Genomic DNA, 20,481 nt, shown 5'->3' on the forward strand with positions numbered 1-20,481 from the left:
AGTAGAACAATCTGCATAGTGTGTACATTTATATACAGTATTTTGCCTGTTATATGATGTTCAAAAACATTACTATTAATAACACAAGGGCAGGTATTGCAGTTTTCACAACAACATTTTTCCTGCCTATTTGAACTCACCACTATGCTAGTCTTATCTTTCTCATAACAAATCAACCTTTTTCTAGATTTCTTTTTCTTATATATAACTTTACGTTGTGACCCTACTATACTAGATATCTTATCGTCTGATAATAAAATAAGCCAGTTCCTTTCTAATATGTTCATAATTTGTTTATTGGCAGATGAAAAAGTAAGACTCATTTTACATTTGTGATCTTTACTCTTAATTAATTTGTTGTGTTTTGTCACAGTTGCTACTTTATCTGAAAAATAGGGCTTTCCTTTATTCATTCTTTCTGTTTTCCTATATGAAGATATTCATCACATTACTTGGAAGAGTATCATCTATCTACAAATTCATTCTTAAGACTCAAGATGGAGGTAGTTAAAGTTGTATCATCATTCGTTAAATGTTTCATCCATAATGCTTGTCCTTTCATAACATTTTTAAACATATAGGATGGATGCATGCTTGCTCTTACCAATAAGCTATTTTCCTTACATGGTTTCCTATATATTTCTGTGTTGATGTTCCTTTCTATAAATTTTATTCTCACACTATAAAATCTATTAGATCATGTGCACTAATCATGGTAAATTTCAGAAAAGTGGTAGTTGACTCTAAAAATTGTTGAAACTCATTCGAAATATCTACATCCTTTCTATACCATAAAAATGCCATCAACAAAATGCTAGTAATAGAGAATACATCCAATAAATCTTCCATTAGTCAGAATCATTGTGATTTTCCAATGTGCATTTACCATATTGGCATATGAGTTGACACATTGGGTACCCATTGCCACACCTGCCCTTTGGACATAATAGTTACCATCAAACACAAATACATTGTATTCTAACACCAACTCAATCAACATGCATATCATATATATTTGATTCTTGGAATAATTACTGTTTTAAATCAGATATTTTCTAATGAATTATATACCAACCATATTAAGTATACATGTAAACAACAAACACACATCCAAGGTCAGAAAATTATGTCTTAACTCAGACATTGTTTGCCTAAGCATAAATAGATTGTTTATAGAAAATGTGATGTATCTATCAACACAATGGAAGCTCTATTAATCACTGGTTTTAACATTTTTTCTTTGTAGGTAGAGATTGGCTCAATCAGCCATTACTTGCCTGACGCAATTAGTCTTAAGGGTGGGTTATTTAAGGTTTTATGTATTTTTGAAAGACTTCTAATAATTGGAATAAGAAGTTTTTCTAATAGAAAATATTCATAAAGAGGTTTATTTATATAGCCACAGTCAAATAAATAATCATAAACCCTTTGTATCATTTTATCAACCATCTTTTTATGCACCTTTTTTTTGCTTGTGGATTATTTAGCATTTTATACATCGTATTATAGTATTCAATTATAACCATCACAATAATGGCTCCACCCTTATCTCCTGTGTGAATAATAATGCTCTCATTCTTTTGCAGCTGTTTAAATGCTCTAAACTCTTTTTTAGACAAGTTATATGATTTTCAATAGGTCTCTTTGTTATTATACATATATAAATTATACTCACAGGATTTAAGAAAAGCTTCTATCGATGCATATAGGTTCAGATTGAATGTATACTTGTTTCCTTGATGACATTTTTATTTTATGGGATGGACCCATTTAGGAATTTATATTATATATTGATTCCACTACACAATTTTTAAATTTACTTACACCTATGATTTAGACCAGATCTCATTTCTTGATATTCTTTTAACAAAAGATTATCAGAACAATAAATTTATATCTAAAATTTTCAGAAAAGACATGTACTCCAATTCTTTACTTCATTTTTCAAGTACGCATCCATTGAAACAAAAGAAGGCTATTGTGAAGGGGCAATTTGTATGTGCTGCATGCATGGTCTCTGCAATGGATGATTTTTTAAGTGAATGCAACAACCTCAAACAAATGTTTATAAAAGAGGTTATCCCTTCAAATTTATTACAGACATCCTACTTGAGGTGGTTAATAAAAGAAAAAGGGATTTCTACCTTTCCCTATTATCTGACCATGAAATGTGTAATGTTTCCACCATGACTAATGCCACTATTAGTAATAAAGAGAACATCAAGGATTATAAGACATCTTTTATCACTGTTTATACTTCAAATAGTTTTGAAATGAAGTGGGTTTATACAAGAATTGGTCTATGTTATGTCAAGATAAGGCCATAAGACCATATATAGGTACTAGTCCCATGATAGTTTTCAAAAAAGGTTTAAATCTAAAGACCATTTTTGAAACTAAGAATTTTCAATCCAAACACAAGGATGGTTACATGAGCAAATGTGGTATATGTCATTTTTGTAAATTTATTAAAAAAAATGATATGTTTCTTATTAATAACACAAATATAGTTGCAGCTCCGTGAAAGTCATATGCTGTGCTTTGTTTAACAACTGTTGTTGTTACTACATTGGAAAAATGGATAGGAAGTTAAAAAATGCATCTATGAGCACCTATATGACATTAGAACAAAAAGGGACATGAATGCACTAAGTAAACACATTCTTGAAAATGAAGGGCATTTTTTCCATTTCTTTGTGATTGATAATATTAAAACAGAAATTAGAGGTGGAGCCTGGTCACTTTTATTGGAGAAATGGGAGCTATATTGCAGGTGTGTCTAGACGCAGGCAACGGGCCAGGTTTGAATGAAAACATTTTGATTAGCTCCTTATTAAAATTAAAAGCAATAGAGAGATAATTATTTTTTGTATACATATATATATATATATTTTAAATATGTATATATATATATATATATATATATATATATATATATATATATATTGTTTTGAATCCTTTTCCATTCATTACATTTTATTCATGTTTTAACACTGTTTTTTTAAGGGTGTGTGGTAGTATTCATTTGAATGTCATGACATGCTTTGACTTGCATTATAAAAAGCAAATTGTATGGCTATAAATTATCTGATGAAGTTCTGGAAATACGGGACAAAAGCGCTTATCATTATTTATTTGGTACTTATTTGCAGTTTTTATTCTACAATAAAATTCCATTTTCATTACTTGGGCATTGTCTCATATTGTATGAGAATGTAAGTGGAGAGGGGCTACTCCAGCTTCTTTGTGTGGACTTTTTGTGTCTTTGTGGAGGCATCCTGTTTTTTGCTGATTCTCAGATTGATTGTACTTGGTTTCTTAAAGATATTCCTTGATGTATCCAACACAGGAAAAATAAGTTTAAGCATAACATTTCTACAAAACATTTTAATGTCCAGTATTAAGTCACACAAATTGCTTTCTGAGGCTGGGGATTAAAGATAGGCCTTCTTGTAACACTATTAACTGTTCTTTTGATAGTCACTGAGTAGAGATGTTATACACTATATCTCTATGGTTCAATTCCACATTTTCTTTATTGAGGGAGTCACATGTCATTTGCAGACTGTTTTTTTTTCTCCCTCTGTTGTTTGATCTCCTGTTGCCCAATCAATCTCTTAGCAATGTTGGTTACAAATTACAAGTATCCAGTAAGAATTCACAAAAGTATAGTGTTTTGTCAATTTCTACTACTACTAAACCCATTTTATTTTTATCTGAATAGATATTTAATATTTTAGGCATAGATAATGTATTTCCTCAAAAGAATAAGAGTGCCTCTCCTTTTTGAGTTGAATAATGTTTTAACATCAGTCTACCTACATCTTCAGATACATGTTTCTTGTAAGAAAATGATATGAGCTTTATGCAGTTTTAAATATTTCTTTCAGCTACTCCTTTTTTATAGATTATTAAGTCCATTGATGTTTAATGAGAGAAAATGATATGTCAACATTCATAATAACATGCAAATGCACTGATTTAAGATGATTTAGCTAAAAATATAATAACCAAGTACTAATAATTGTTGTTATGGATAGATAAAAAAATCAAACATATACATTCAAACCTCTGATCACAGAATGAAAAATCCATGATTTGATGATATAATCATACAAATTACACACCAACCAACCCATCCCAATGTCACCAAGCTAAATGTTTGCCACTGTGCTACTGTTTCTTAATTTAAAACAATATTATTAATTATAACTATTTCGAATGCACTCAAGTCATGTTAAAATGAAAAACAATATAAAGTATTCATTTGATAAATATTCATGTTTAAGATCATGGAAATATAAAGTTGGAAATGTTAATAATAAAGAATATTACTATGTATTTCTGAATATATAAAAAATATCCCAGAAATAATGCATTTCAAATTTCTATATTTGATTATGACATTTTATATAGTCAATTCTTTTTATTAGTCCTACTATAGAAAATACTATATATAGTCTAATATTTAAGCATTTATATGGAGGAAATAAATAAAACTGACAACACCTATAACATATTAACCTATACGCTTCATAACACCAATACATACCAAGATCACGTATCATAAAACTTTCAAAACTCTTTTAATAACATTGGTGAAAAGGTGAAAGTAATAGTCACAATATGGATGTCTAATTAAAAGGTGCAACAATTTAAAATTACATTTTTGTGTATAGTGTATATGCTTATATATACATACTATATTTATATGGATGAACATACATATAACTGTGTGTATGTGTTTGAAAATTGTGAATAGATGCTTGATATGTATATTAACAGTTAAGAGAGTAAATATGCTCTCTATATCTATGCATGAGAGTAAATATGCAAATGAGTTAGTGTTTCTAAGTGAATGTTTGTATTATGACTATATGTATGTTACTACAATACCTCTAGTACTTGGAATATACATTTAACATCTAACTTCTGTACAGGAAGCGTGATTATATTTTAAGTATCATGTAGTTACAAATTTGATTATAGTACTTTTCATTGCCATATTCTAAAATGTGTGGATCAAGTTTTTGTATTCGTCATACCAATGGAAGCTGAAAAAATGCATGAAATGATTTAAAAGTCAGTTTAGTATAAGAGAAAATTACATATTTTGCTAACAAATGCAGAACATTTCAAAGAGTTAAATTGCTCATTAATATTATTTTCCAATAATAAGCCAGTAACTTTGAGTAATGGTGTTTTAGCATCTTCTGCTCTAAACTGTTTCATATACCACAGAAGACAATAGCTTATATTAAAGTATAAGTACAGTAATGTATATAAAGGTTGTTATATACAAATTTATATCTATATAGAAGTCAAATAAATATATTTCTATCAGAGCAAGTTTAGAATCACTGTTAATAGTTTCCAATCAAATGTCTGTAATAATCATTTTGCATAAAGAGCAATTTTATTGCAATCAGTTTGTAGAGGTATGAACCATATGTTATCACATATAAGATATTCTAGCTTCCTGCATGTTTGTTGTGATGTGCATGTTAGTGATGAAGTGTTCCCTTTATTTAACCTTACAGCTTCGTTGCACTGTACATCTGTTTTGGGCATCACATCAGGTGTTAGATTTCACAATTGCATTTCAAGGGTAGCATTGGGGCACCTGTATACTGAAGTAATACCAAAAGGTTATGGAGATATTTAGTTTTTGTAGGTAGTTGGTTACACCTTGTGTAAATACTTCTATACACCGCTTACTTATGAATAAACAAATGTTGTCTGTGTAAATATGCATTTCAATTTGAGTGTGTTTTTGTATGTGGATGTCTTTATCTATATAGAAGTGCAATGTAGCATCATTTACTTAAGTAAGTATCAAACCAACTTTTAGATTATTAATAGCTCTTTATAACAATATTATAATACACTGCCTGATGTTATTTATGGTGAATTTCATTCTCTGTTTACTATGCTATCATCTTCACTCATGCTATGCATTTGTAAGTATTCTGTATTCCACAAACAGTCTAGCTGCTTAACTACCTCTTTGTATTATATCTCAGGTCTTCCATTATCTGTGGCTTACTGATTGTGTATGTATTTGTTATATTTTTTATGAGATTAAACCTTTAGATGTGCCACTGTCTGTTGCAAGAAGCAGATTAGTTATTTTACTTATGAAATCTTATTTAATGAAACTATCTATTCTTGTGAAGAATCTGTATTCTGAGGGAGCTCAGGTAGAAAATATCAGTTAGCCCTTCAACAATGCAAAAATAAGAAACTGTCAGAAATATAACACAATTAAGTGGGACAAAAAGCACTTAATAAAACAGTCGAACATTCTTATTTTCTGCATGGCTTTTGGAGTTCTCTTTGGCAGTCCACCTTGTTGCAGTTGTTTATTTCCTTTTTTGAATTTTTTCATGTCAGAAATATAACACATAGTTAGCAAAGAAGTTAATGGTTTGTACTTGCATAAATGAAATGTGGATAAGAAACAATATATTAGGTCAGTCACAATAATGGATCAGTTAAGGAAAGTAACCTTTTAAAATATTAAAACTCACAATGCCAAGTCCTAAAATGTTTGACTGAATAATTAAAAATCCAGCCTGACAGTAAGTAAATATTTGTGTGCACAATATAACAGCTAACATTTAACAGAACCAGGGAAACTGTAGCGGAAATTCCATTACTGTAATAGGTACTTATTTTTTTATCAGAAGCTTTTTGCATAGCAGCAACTGTCTAATTCATTATTAAAATTATATTATTTTTTCAGTTTCTTTCATGACACATTAAAACCAGTAATATTGTTTTAAGCAAGCATTTTTCAACACTATAAATGATATTGTTCCCCTGTACTGTGACGATCTGCTGCATGAATATATTGAGCTATATTATGATGACCACATGTCACTAAACTGAGATTAGTACGGTGTCTTTAAATGTGCAGATGTCTTCTTTTTCTTCTTCCCACTGCATTCTTCTTTCCTTTTCTTCTTTTCATTTTTCTACTTTTTAAAAGATAATGAACATAAAAACTACATAGATATGTTTTAAAATTAGATTGATTTTAAATGTTCTATTTTTGTGTTTCTGCTTGCTCTAACATTCTAAAAGTTCACTTCCTGTAAATGAGGGCTAATGTTCAAAACGTATTTCTTGTAACACAGGCAGTTGAACATGGAATCTGGACTGTTATAAACTGAAAAACAGCTCAACATATGTGAAAATAACATTCTAAAGCAATTTAACTAACACTAGGGTTGCCACCAATCCATTTTTTTCTGGACTATCTGGAAATCAAATTGATTCTCCAGTAGTCTGGAAAACACTCTACAAACTCTGGTATTCTGTTTCAAAAAAAGGAAACAGACTATCTGAGTTTGTTAAATCAGCTGATTTACTCTGCAGAAAAGCATAGTAAATTGGCTGAAATGAGGCATCAAGAAAGGGAAAATGGGCATTCCTGCTTGCTGACATCACAGTGACATCACAGAATAGGTAGAACACGGGTTGGGATTGGGTCTGATTGAGCGGGGTGATGCAAGGGGTGTGGCCTTACTCTGGTTTTATTCACAATGAAAGGTGGCAACCCTATCTAACACTAGGTGGAAAAAATGGACCAAAAAGAAGAGATTACTATAAAAAACAGTCTATAGCAGCTCTAATTCTTTGAATAAGCACCCAAGTAATGAACAAACACCACACAAGTTACACCTATTAATCAAAAGTGAAGTAATGTATACAAAATGTTTTTTCATGCAGCCAAAACCACTCAACACAACACTCACTACACAGAGATAAAGCGTATCACATACTACAACCTTCAACAGATAGAATAACCAAAAATAAAAAAATAGATTACTTGAAATTATGAATATAAAGTATATATAAATTAGGTGGATTGGTTAAGTACGTTAATATACACCCCCACGTACACACTACTCTGTATGTTAGAAAATAATGTTTGAGAGGATTTAAATAAAATAATAGAGGCATATAAGTAATAGTATTTATTTATTTACTTAAAACAAGTAATCTCCATGGTATCCCCGAAGTCTCAAAACAACCCACTAAAGTGTAGTGGGTCTAAAAACAAAGCAGTGTAAGAAACTTCTCTGTGTGGAAGATTTTCAGTCCATATATTTCTAGTTAATCACTGTATATTAATCAGATCAGACAATAGTAGTAGAAGTAGTGAAAGTAAACTCGTCAAGTCAAAAAGTAATAATAGAAAATATATAATTCTACAGCATTACTAAGTATTCAAAAGTAATCCAAGCAAGGCAGGCAGTCTGTTTCCAGTCGAAAATCCTTTATTAAGTACACAGACAAGCGATCCAAGTAAAACAAAAATAGAGTAATAATTTCCTCACAAGCTTTCTACATATATATATATATATATATATATATATATATATATATATATATATACTTTTTATCAGGCATGGGAGTGGTTTATTGTGCTGTAAAACAAAGTGTTATTGGTACACATGTTAAATTCACATCCCTTCCCCCATCAGTGTGACATTCTAGCTGGTCCTGCCCTACCTAGTAGCTGTCATAATAATATATAGCCCTAATGTACTTTAATGGTACATCTTATTTAACCAAATTATTAAGTAGATTATTAAGTCTGTGATTTTATACAAGGCAATATACTACATGGCTGGAAATATATCAACCTTAGTTCATTTTGCGATCAAAAATTATATATAAATATATACATATATATTTTGCATGTAAAAATCAATTTCTATTTTCATAACCTATTGTTAACAAAGATCGCTTTCATCCTTCTAGACGTCTTCAGGTCTGTGTATAAGAACCCTAAAAGCCTTTACAATTGTATAATTAGTTAGTATTGTTATTACCATCATTTTGAATAAAGTGGAAAAAAGAGAACCAGAAAAAATAAAAAAAATAAAAAAAAAATAAAAATATATATATGTATAATGATGGAAACAAAATATACACTTAAATTTCAAATTATTTAAAATGGTATTTAAAACCAATTTGTAGAAAAAAATAAAATAAAATACATTTAGTGATGTAAACAATGTGGCAATTTTCTAAGTTCCAGTGCACTTTTAATTGAACAGTAGTACTGTTTAGTCCAGGCTTTCTAAAAGAGTTCAGCTTTAATTGCCACATGAGTTCATGTTTCTCCAGAATATTCGGGATGTCTCCTTCAAGATCACCCATGCCTATGCGATCCAGGATCTGGAACTTAAAACCTGTGTGTCTTTTATGAAGAGAAAGGTGTTTGGCTAGTGCATTATTTTTACATCCAGAGCGGATTTCTGACAGATGACATGAAATCCTTCGCTTCAGTTTATTTACAGTCTTGCCCACATAGAATGCATCACATTCATTGCACTGTGCCCTGTAAATTACTTTTTTAGTGTTACAGTCACCCCCTGCACTGGTTTTAATGATCTTCTTTAAATAAAGGCAATAAAAACTATCACCTTGCTGTATAAATATACAAAATGTACAATTAGTTTCACATCTTTTAGTGCTTTTCTCACATGGTCTAGGTTTAAATTCAACAAAACTTCTAAGATTTATGGCCTTCCTATAAACAAATGATGGGGCTTCACCTAAGATGTTAATCAGAAAAGGGTTTCCTGTGACAATGTCCCAGTTTTCTTCAATAATATTTTTGATACTGTGATAATCCAAAGTGTATGTCAAGATGCAGCTATTTTTGCATTTGTTATTCTCTGTGGGATTACTTAACATTTTTCTACTGGGGAGGTTGAGTGAAGGTGCTTCAGTCCTTTTCAGTTCTATAATGGGTTCCAGGATGTTTTTTAACATCTGACTTTCATAGCCTCTCACTAGAAAATCATTCTCTAAGTTACTTACATTTGTTTACCGGGTAGTGTCCGACTGGGCTAGTAGCCCATTTTCAGTGGAGACCTGGGGAGAAAAGCTCCAAAATCAAAAGCTCCAAAATCAAATACAGATAAAAAATACAGAATTTACTTAGAAGTAAGTGCATGAATAAATTCCATACATAACTGTAAGTTAAACAGTTAAAACTAGTTCAATTAATTGCATCACAGGAACAAATTAGAAATGTAAATCACAGAAATCTTGATAACTGGGTGAAAATTGAAGCAGACAGCTAGTAAGTCTAATGAAGAGCTATGTGCACATGTAGTGCTAATAAAGTGATTAACAGTTAAATTTTGAAGTACTGAAAGTATTTAAAATCTAAACAGTGAGGAGACAATCAATTATAAACGTGCAGAAAAATAATAATAATATTAGCAATAGTAATAGTAATATTAGCAAATAGTAAAAATAGCAATAGTAATATTAATATATATGCACACTATCTCAGATACTGTCAATACACCCCCGCCACATACACGCTACTCTCTATGCTTGAAAATAATGTTAGAGAGAATTAAAATAAAATAATAAAAGGACTTGTAAGTAACAGTAGTAATAACATATATACACTATTTGAGATACTATAGAAAATGTGTTTTGATAAAGTATAATTTTTGTATTTGTTTTACCTTATATTTGATGATGAACAGTAATAGATGACAAAATTGAATGCCTGTGAGAAAGCTATCTAGGCAAATTAGAAAATGAGAACAACATTACTTTTCTTTAATTTTTTACTATTTTTGTTCCTCAAAGACCAGCCATTTCTTGTTGCTTGTCTCTTTAAGCTGATAAGAGTCCAATCTATATTTTCTGATTGATCAAAAAGTTTCTTTTTCTGAGAAAAGTCTACTGCATCTTCTAGAGAATTAAAAGTTTTCTGACCTTCTGGTAAAAAACCTGATAGTGTTTTTATTTATTCTTATCAGAGAATTAGCCCAAGCAGTCCTCAGTACCAGGTCCTTGTCTTGGGTGGAGAGAAATTTTACAAAAATAGATCTGGGAACTGGCGGATTTTTCTTCAAAGAAGAATCTGAAAGAGATGTATGGGCTCTCTCAATACCAAAAGAGAGCGTTTCTGGTAGATTTAGAATTTTAGGCATCCATTTAGTTAAAAAATGCAACATACTGGGGGGGATTCAGTAATCCTCCATGTAGGATGAACGAAATCCTACTCGGAGACTGCCGTCTAAGTGTTAGACATCAGCGCATCATGCATATGCATGAGGGCATGCTGAATCAACTCCCAGGCTAACACGGAGCATGTAGGAGTGCAGGGGGCGTGACAGACTGACGAGCAGTCCAAATATCCACGCCCCTGCAAGTGCCTAACTCTGCAAATGTCAGCAGATATGAGCGAGTCCGCTCAAATGTGTATACCCCCAACACTACACTCCCCCACATTAAAAAGCCCCGTACAAATGAAATAAAATGTCAAACAAATTTTTATTTATTATTCACCATATAGCTGCCCGTATTTGTGCATGTGTGCATGGGTGTGCCCATTGCTTAGCTACAGTTAGCAGTTTAGACATCGAAGAGGATAATAAACCACTTATATGCAAATTAAGCCAAATAGCAATAGTGTAGTGGTAGATCCTTCGCACAAAGAGGAGGCATTCCCAGTTTGAGCCCCACCATTCCCCTTTTCATTTTCTGTAGGAAATCCGTGCATAAAAATAATTCCTGACATTTACCTTTTAAATTATATTAAAATGCATCAAATTGGCCTATGTAGTAGTGAACGATATTTTAAATATATATAAGAAAGTGAAACGGTCATGCATAATGAATGCATAAGTAACCTATATTAAGCAATGTGAAGCACTGCTAAGCAATGTTTACCAATATTAAGCACATTTAAGAATAATTGCCCATAGCTAAGCACTGTTTTAAATAGCGCAATAGCTTTATGCGGAGCTGCGCATCGTGCCAACCAGCGAAAACCAAACATGTTTGCGCGGAGGTGTGCACCGCGCTAACTAGCACAACATTTGGCAATGTAGAGCAACATCGGACAACGTTGGGCAAAGTTGAACAAAGTCAGCTAAACCCAGTCACACCCCCTACCGGTCAGGCCAGTAGTAAAATAAGTAAGCAATGACAGGTCTCGAACCCACGATAGTGTGCATCATAATCACAGTACTAATCCACTAAGCCATGACAGCATTTGATGTACATGGACTGTCAACACACATATACATATGAATCAAAGTTTACCCAGTGCTAAGCAGGCGTGCACTCAGTTGAGAACTTTCAAATCCGGCCAATCACAAATAAGTGCAGGAAATGAGGCATATTTAAGCTCCATAGGTGGGAAAACTCTCCATAACTGGTTGCAGCTCCCATCTGCAGGCAGCAATGGCTGGTGTCGGAGAGGGCTCTCACTTCTGAGTTCAACGGTGGGGCATTGAGGAGTCAAAACTGATGGTTTGGCTCCTCGTCCATTGTCATGATGCTAGACTCCTGCAGGGCCAGTTCCAGGGCACAGAATACAAAGCGGAGGCCTGAAACTGTCTCGCACATGAACTCACCAGTGCCACAGGCATCCCTTGGACTGGTGAGCAGGTTAGACATCACCATGCATACCTGAAGAGACGCAAGCAGGATCTACTGAACCAATGGATACAGGAGGCCTGTGGGATGCAAAATGCCCCACTACTGAGTAGGTAGCCATGGACTGAAGTATGTAAAAATTGATAGTGTAGTCGATAGTATGGATAGGTATATGTGTCAATATCACTTCATTTACTTCAGAGCTGCAGGTGTCCGTGCTGCGAATCAGCAAGCCTATGCAGATAGGCTGGTAAGGCTGTGCCACCAGGCAGGTTAGTAATTATTCTGCAAGTGAGAGAGCCTAGCTAAAAGTGTCTCAGCCCAAAAATAAAGGTATAATAAGGCTTGAATAACCTCTCTGTATGAACTGTTATGTAAAATAAGTGAGAGAGCCTGAAAAAGAATGTTGTAACCCATTAATAAAGGTATAATAAATCCTGAATTATTTCTCTGCATGTATTGTTATATCGAATAAGTGAGAGATCCAAAAAAAGAGTGTTGTAAACCATAAATTAAGGTATAATACATCCTGAATAAGATGTCTGCATGCACTGTAATAACAAATAAATGAGAGAGCCACTAGAAAAGTGTGTAATGTAATTAATAAAGGTATAACACCTGTAGTGTGTCCGTGTCACTTTCTTTGAAATGTTCATGTACTCTTGCAGTATAGAAATAGTAGTGTTGTATTAAGTGCTGTCAACCCACTCTTGGGTAGGCCCATAAAAAGAGTACGAAGGGACTGCCAGTATCTCTTAAGCATATATACAGTCCTCAACTGTAGTTTCAAGCCTGGCATGTATAGGTAAATCTGGCACATGAGTAGCTTGTAATTGTGTGCACTGGAAATGTCAGTGTGCTGCTAGAAATGTAGGGGGGCTGTTAAAATATAACTGATAATGTCACCTGAACAGATCCAGATATGTAGACATATGAATATAAATCAAATATATAAATATGTAGCAGTAACATCTGCATCCTGGACAGTTTATATAACAGATCCAGGTCAGGGACATAAGGAACTAGCAAAACACATCCCACAACATAATGGACATTGCCTAGTGTAATAATACATGTAGGGGATATATACCTGCAGTCAATAGGAATGTAGTGTAAACTATAAGTTCATATAAGTTGTTAATGGAGGTATCTTTTTACACCCTACTGTATGTGCATAAACAATGCAATTCCACACCTCAGTGGGTATGTGTAATCTCAAAACATTTGTTGGGACATATGCCCTATTGGTTTATAAATATCTGCATAACTTTTATGCATGTGCCCTGTTCAAACACCACAATCATGGTGGCCTGTTGCCAACATTCATTCCTGCATGCTGTTGGAATGTCCACTGTTGTTCAATATATGCATGTGTTATGCTTGCTAATCAACTGTTGGAACTCTGGTGTGTTGGATTAATGGGAATATTACTGCATGCTGTTATAACTAATTTGGAATGCTGTTGGCTGTATTGTCATTAAATTCACCTAAACACAGAACGTATGGGAAGGCCGGTCCCAGCAGACTCACCTGTCCCACCTCAGCTGGCGATGGCACCTGGCACCAGCAGGTCCGGTGCCCAGCCCAGGACCTCCTCCTCCATTGGCCCTGTGCCACCTTCGAGTGGAAGTGCTGCAGGGGATGGGGCATGTCGCCTCCATGCAAGTGTGGCCGGAGGAGGGCCACCTGTCACCCTCCGAATGATCGGGGCTGTGGTGCATAAGGAGATCCAACGTTCAGTCACTGATCCCCTATGCCAGCTCGAGGCAAGAGTGGCGCAACTCACAGGTAAGCCTGCCCCTCCTACGCAGCCCCCAGCACAGCCACCCTCCAGGCTGTGAAGGTGCAGTGGTGACTGCCCAAGGGTGGGGATCTCAGTTCCTCTGTTACCATATGTGGGCTCATGGGCTTGCGATTTCCAAACATCCTTCCCCATCAATTGTGTTCACCCACCCCATGTGTCAAATTCTGCCCCTGTATGCATCTTGTTTGTCTTGTCTGTTTATCTCCCCAAACTACCTCCCAAAACATACCTACTTCCCCTACCCCACATTCCACTCTCACCTGAAAAAAAATGGGCAATCTGCTCCCACAAAAAAGTTACGCCCCATGCATAGCTGCCTATTTTGCACAGATGTCTGCTGGACACAGAAACTGAAATTCAATTGGCAGTACAACATACTTTGTTGTCCTTACCCCTCTCTCAGGGGTGGAAGGTTTCAAAATTCTATCCAAATTACTAGGATATGCACAGCTGTTGCTGTTAAAGAAATGTGCAGCTATGGACCTTCCCTACACCCGTCCTGCACATCCCGAGCTGTTTTCCCTACTGTCTTTCCCTCTGTGTGCCCCTTTTTCACCACTTTCTTATCTCCCCATTTTCTTTTCTTTCAAAGAAAGGAGCACGGGGGTTAGCGGGAGTAAGCACTTTTAAGCAGCAGTAAGCGGGTTTGAGCGAGTGTGCACATGTGTGCACTTAGCTAAGTATTGCTAAGCATCGCGCAAACCCCCGCAAACACACTTACAACTGCTTAAAAGTGCCTTAGTCACCCTGCATATGAGGGGCCTTGTTCTGCTCAGCAGCAAAATAAAACACCACTGTCAGTCTCTAACCGCGGACCTTGGACACAATAGACTGCATGAAGTACCACTGCTGCTGAAATATATATATATATCATGCATCAGAATGTGTGAATGTAAAGGAAAGATAGGAATGCCATAACACAAAACCTGTTCTGTGGAACTTTAACAACAGTTGTGGAATTGCATTACATGACTGTGATAACAGAACCAGACATTCTAGCAGTAAATACTGTTACAGCAGCACTTCACAACTCCCACACAGTATCATAGCAGGACAATCCCCACCCAAATGTACAAAATACCAGTGTGTTCAAGGTACAGCAAGGATGTAGGTAGGCATACTCAGTACTGGAATTGTCCAGTTTCATGAGCATCCTGTGATAATGTCAACAAAATAAAAAGCACAAACAGTGCAGAAGTGAGTACATTAATATCCACAGTATATCTGTTCCCAGACAGTTCATGTGCCAAATGAAAACATCGCAATAACTACATATGTATGGCAACTAATTGTGGATGTTGTAAAGAAACTCCATACTCCCATGTATCTTGTGTTAGCATTTCTAGGGGTGAGTACAATTCTACACTATCAACTGTGTACTGGAAGAGGCAACATTCAAGTCTGAGTACAACATACAAATAACTGGCTACACCCTTAGCAACAGTTAGAAGAAGTATACCAACCTTCTGAGTTACACAATGGTGTCCACAGCAAACAAGCATGGTCCCCACTCTGGAATTCTGAAAGGGCTATGCCTACCTGACCTAGCAATTTATAGCAATGGGTTGCTATGACAAGTGGGTACTGCAAGTACCACACAGAAGGCTGCATGCAATTGCCAAATGGTGGCCACCAATTGGTACAGAGGCCATCACATACACATGTGCAGATACCTATAAAAGCAGTCTGTACTTGCTGTCCACACATGCAATCATTCCACTGCAGGTACGGAGGGAGAGAGAGAGAGAGAGAGAGTGAGAGAAAAGAAAAGAAAAGAAAAAGTGATGTAAAGTTAAGAAATATAACAAAAAGAATATATTGAAAAAAAAGTATACTGACAAAAGAAATTATATTGAAAAACTATATTGAAAAGAAACTATATTGAAAAAAATCATTGAAATAAAATATATTGGAAAAAAAGTTGAAAGAAAAAATATAGAAAATAAACTGAAAAAAAATATTGAAAATAATATTGAAAATAATATATTCTGAAATATAAATCTATTTAAAAAAAATCTTGAACAGTAAAAGAGATATCAAAAGCAAAACGTATATTGGTAAAAAAAGTATACCAGGATATACAGCAACATATACGAACACATACAAAGGAAAGGTATGTAACAGCTATGTATTTATTGGAATGTGGTAGATGTTAATGAAGAGTACTCTATATAGTTTGAATCATCCATATGTGGCAGCAGTACATATCGATGCACAGATGCCCTGCATAACCACTGGCATGGGTAAATGAGTGTGCTGCTGTGTGCAGTGGGATGTGACGGTGACATATGTAGTTCAGCATTAAATGTCAAACATCTGATCCATGTTATCTGTGTTCTGTACAGTAGTGTGTACAATGTCTGTTTGGGGTAGTAGCCCATACGGTTATGCAAGCATGGATGTGACAGAGTAACAAATGCATGATAGTCATATTAATGTGTAGCTTAGCATTGGCAACAGTTGTACCAGGCTAGTATGCTAATTCAGCATTAGCAGCTATGTATACACCCTCTAATATTACTGTGTGCTCACATGTGACATTTGTTCATGTTGCAGCAAGGCCCAACAGGTCAGCGGTGAGGTACATGTACTTACAACAGTCTGGTCCTTGTGTGTGCATGGCACACACACATGGAGAGATCTGTCCATGTCAGATATATTAGCATCTGTACATGTGCATTGAGCAAGGCACATACTGCAACTGTTTGTGAAAGGTGGATATATATATGTTGTTGAAGGTAGTTATGTGCATATTTCTATGTAGGTTGTAATGTATGGCAGACCAGACAGCATACAGTGCTGGTATATGACATGTGGTGGTTAAACGCTGTGGGTATGGTTCATCAGGTTTGCAGTGCTGCAGCCAGTGAGGCCTGCTAAAGCTACATGGGCTGAGAACACCTTCAACGCATTCTGCACAACACTGTGCAATGTTATGACATAAATGTATACGTCACAACCTTCCCATACTTGATATACCCACCATGACAGGTGGACTGTATATGTGCCTATATGTATATCTATATGTACATCTATGAATGTTCATATGTATGTGTGTGTATATATATATATATATATATATATATATATATATATATATATATATGGGTCTATCTTAGTACATCGACAATTCACAATACCGACAATGGATTAACCGACACGAGAATGTCGAAAGTCACGTCACCGACGCCAGAAGATCGACAAGGCAGAAGACCGACGGAGGAAGACACCGACGCTGAGAAGCTGCGCTGGGGAAAGGATATGTAAGTATGCGGTAGTGACGGACGATAGGGTGCGAGTAAGGTAAGTGTGCGATGCTGGTGTTTAGTAGGGGTAGGGGTGGGATAAGTGAGTTAGGGTTAGGGCGCGGGTTAGGTGAGTGTCGAGTAAGGTAAGTGTCGATGTTGGTGTTTTGTAGGGGTGGGATAAGTGAGTTAGGGTTAGGGCGCGGGTTAGGTGAGTGTGCGAGTAAGGTAAGTGTGCGATGTTGGTGTTTTGTAGGGGTAGGGTGGGATAAGTGAGTTAGGGTTAGGCGGTTAGGTGAGTGTCTGAGTAAGGTAAGTGTGCGATGTTGGTGTTTTGTAGGGGTGGGATAAGTGAGTTAGGGTTAGGGCGCGGGTTGGGTGAGTGTGCGATAGTGACGGACCTTAGGGTAAGGGTTTGGGTCAGGGTTGTAGATAGTTGTGTATGTATGGGTTAGTGTTTGTTTGTAAGGATTTTGGTGTGCTTGTGTTGTGTGTGTGGGTGTTGGATAGGGGATGTGTTTTGTTTGTTGGTATGATGTGTCGGGTGTATGCGATGTCGTGTTTGTGAACTGTCGATCTTCTGGCGTCGGTTAAATGACTTTCGATGTTTTGGTGTCGGTTAATTCGTTTTCGGTATTTTGAAATGTCGATGTACTAAGATAGACCCATATATATACATATATATATATATATATATATATATTTATATATATATAGAGAGAGAGAGAGAGGGGTCATAATTACTGCAACAGATGCCTGGTGACAAAGCCATGGACTCAAGCTCAATGTTGACACTGTATTGGAATCCCTCCTTGCAAAGACTCAGTACCCATGAACTACCACATAGGTGGAAGTCTACTCAACACCGAAGGTGTGATAAGTGACCATGGGACACAGGTAGACAGTAGTCTCCCCTTTGATAGTCACAGTGCCACACTAGTCATGTAATCCATCTACGTGGCACACGTCATCACAAAATATGTGTCATCCAGGGAAAAATAGGTCAGTGTTCCCCTCTACTCCACACACATAAAACCCGGTATAGAGTAAATGCCCTATGTGGTATGAACCTCACAAGACATCTACAGCAAGTGGAAAGGACACAGACATACCTCACAAAGAGTGATACCGGTGTCAAACAGATGCCCTATGCAGACCATCACACAAACCCACAACTAGACTGTGTCGCATACCGCCTACCCAGAAGTGACCTCTGACTGACATACTAAGCCATGTCAAACCCAGATCTGTTGAACATGCTCCACATAAACAGATCACAACCTGTATGAGCTACACGCTCTAGGGACCCAAACCCTTTGACCACAATAAACAGCACATGCTGGAGGGATAGATTCCTATCTCAGAGACATCCCATACTCTGGAACTAACCAACTATCCATAGCAAACAAAACTCCTAATTAGCAGTCGTCATAAATAATCCTAGAGATTGTATGGGAGATAGTGAATACACCCAGGCAATCACCTCAGTGTCTCTGCTTGACTGGGCCACGTGTAATTTAAATACCTGTTTGCCAGAGGCCAGGGTAGCATATGGCTAGAGTTCTATAGGCCCTAGGGCCAATAGCCTCTTACCTACCTATGAAGAGATACACACCCATATGTACTTGTTGCAATAATCAATATGTGAGGTTGACTGAGTGTGATGGTGAATGTGTTGGTGAATGTGTCAGAGTTCGGTATATGTGTGATAGCTTAGTGGAAAGCTGTCTCAGTCATGGTATTATGTGTCCTAGCTGTGATCCCAGCAAAAGATGTGTATGCAATTGTTAGGCAGAATAAAGCAGTATGCCATACGGTCTGATGTAGTCCCTTGTTGTCGACTGGGGTGTCCCATTGTAGGCTAAAGCAGTACATGTATGCTTATTGGGTGTTACTGCTGGTGAATCCAACTCCTGTATGAACTGTAGCACTACCTGAAGCTGTATGCCTAAACAACACAGCATGGTGTACGTGCACATTTATTGGAACCACTGTTATGTGTGTTCCCTGTAGTCCTCACAGATTACATACCTCAGGCATAAGGTCTGTTAACTACTGACACACAGTACTGTAAGGCACACAGTAAAGGTCACCTGGGTTGGCATACCTTTGTGTCTGTTATGTATGTCTGCTGTGTGTGTGGGTATACCTGTACCATGGCCTCGGTCATATGTGTGTTACAGGATGTAACTGCATATCTAGCAACATGTATTGTCTAGTACAGCAGTATGCCACCTATATTAATGAATGTGCACATATGTTAGGCAGGGGTCTGCCATCAACGACTAGTGTGGTATACAGGTAATACTGTCAGTGGACTTTACATCCATTGCAATGGATTACATATTTCATGATGCATTAGCATGATATATACCTCATGTGGCTAGGTGGTGCATTGTGTCACATACAGTGTGCCATGTACTGGTGTATAGTCTTACATTCTGTTATAACTTTGTTGCTGTGCAAAACATGGTTTGATATATAGAGTGTGCCAGGCACTGTCAGGTATCTGTGTATTGAGAACTGATATGTGGTATTGAAAGTGTGTATCTTCTGACAGCCAATAGGTTGCTATATATGGCAGTTAATTTATATCTGTACTTTTGAATGTTACGTGTGCCACATGACTTGCTCACACATATTGTTTAATTGTCTTCCAGGGTAATGTCCCACCATCGTAACCCGGCATATAGCATGGCCAAGGAGGAAGCCATCACAGCGAGCCTGGTGCAGCACTATGCACTGCTGTTCTCCAGAACCAGCCAGGACCAGCATGAGCGGGCTGCGCTGTGGCAAGAACTTGTCCATAGGGTAAATGACATAGGCATGCATAACCGGACATATGAGCAGGTACGCCATCACTGCAGTGATTTAATTAGACATGTCCGGCAGCGTGTGTCTGATATCCGCAGACAACAGCTTGCCACAGGTGGGGGGGTAGCCATCCACCCCCCCTCACCAGAGTGGAGGAGCTGCTCCTGAGCCAGGTGGTTCCTGGCCAAC

The sequence above is a fragment of the Protopterus annectens genome, chromosome 4.part1 (assembly GCF_019279795.1).
Source record: "Protopterus annectens isolate FY-2018-M chromosome 4.part1, PAN1.0, whole genome shotgun sequence".
Taxonomy (NCBI): domain Eukaryota; kingdom Metazoa; phylum Chordata; order Ceratodontiformes; family Protopteridae; genus Protopterus; species Protopterus annectens.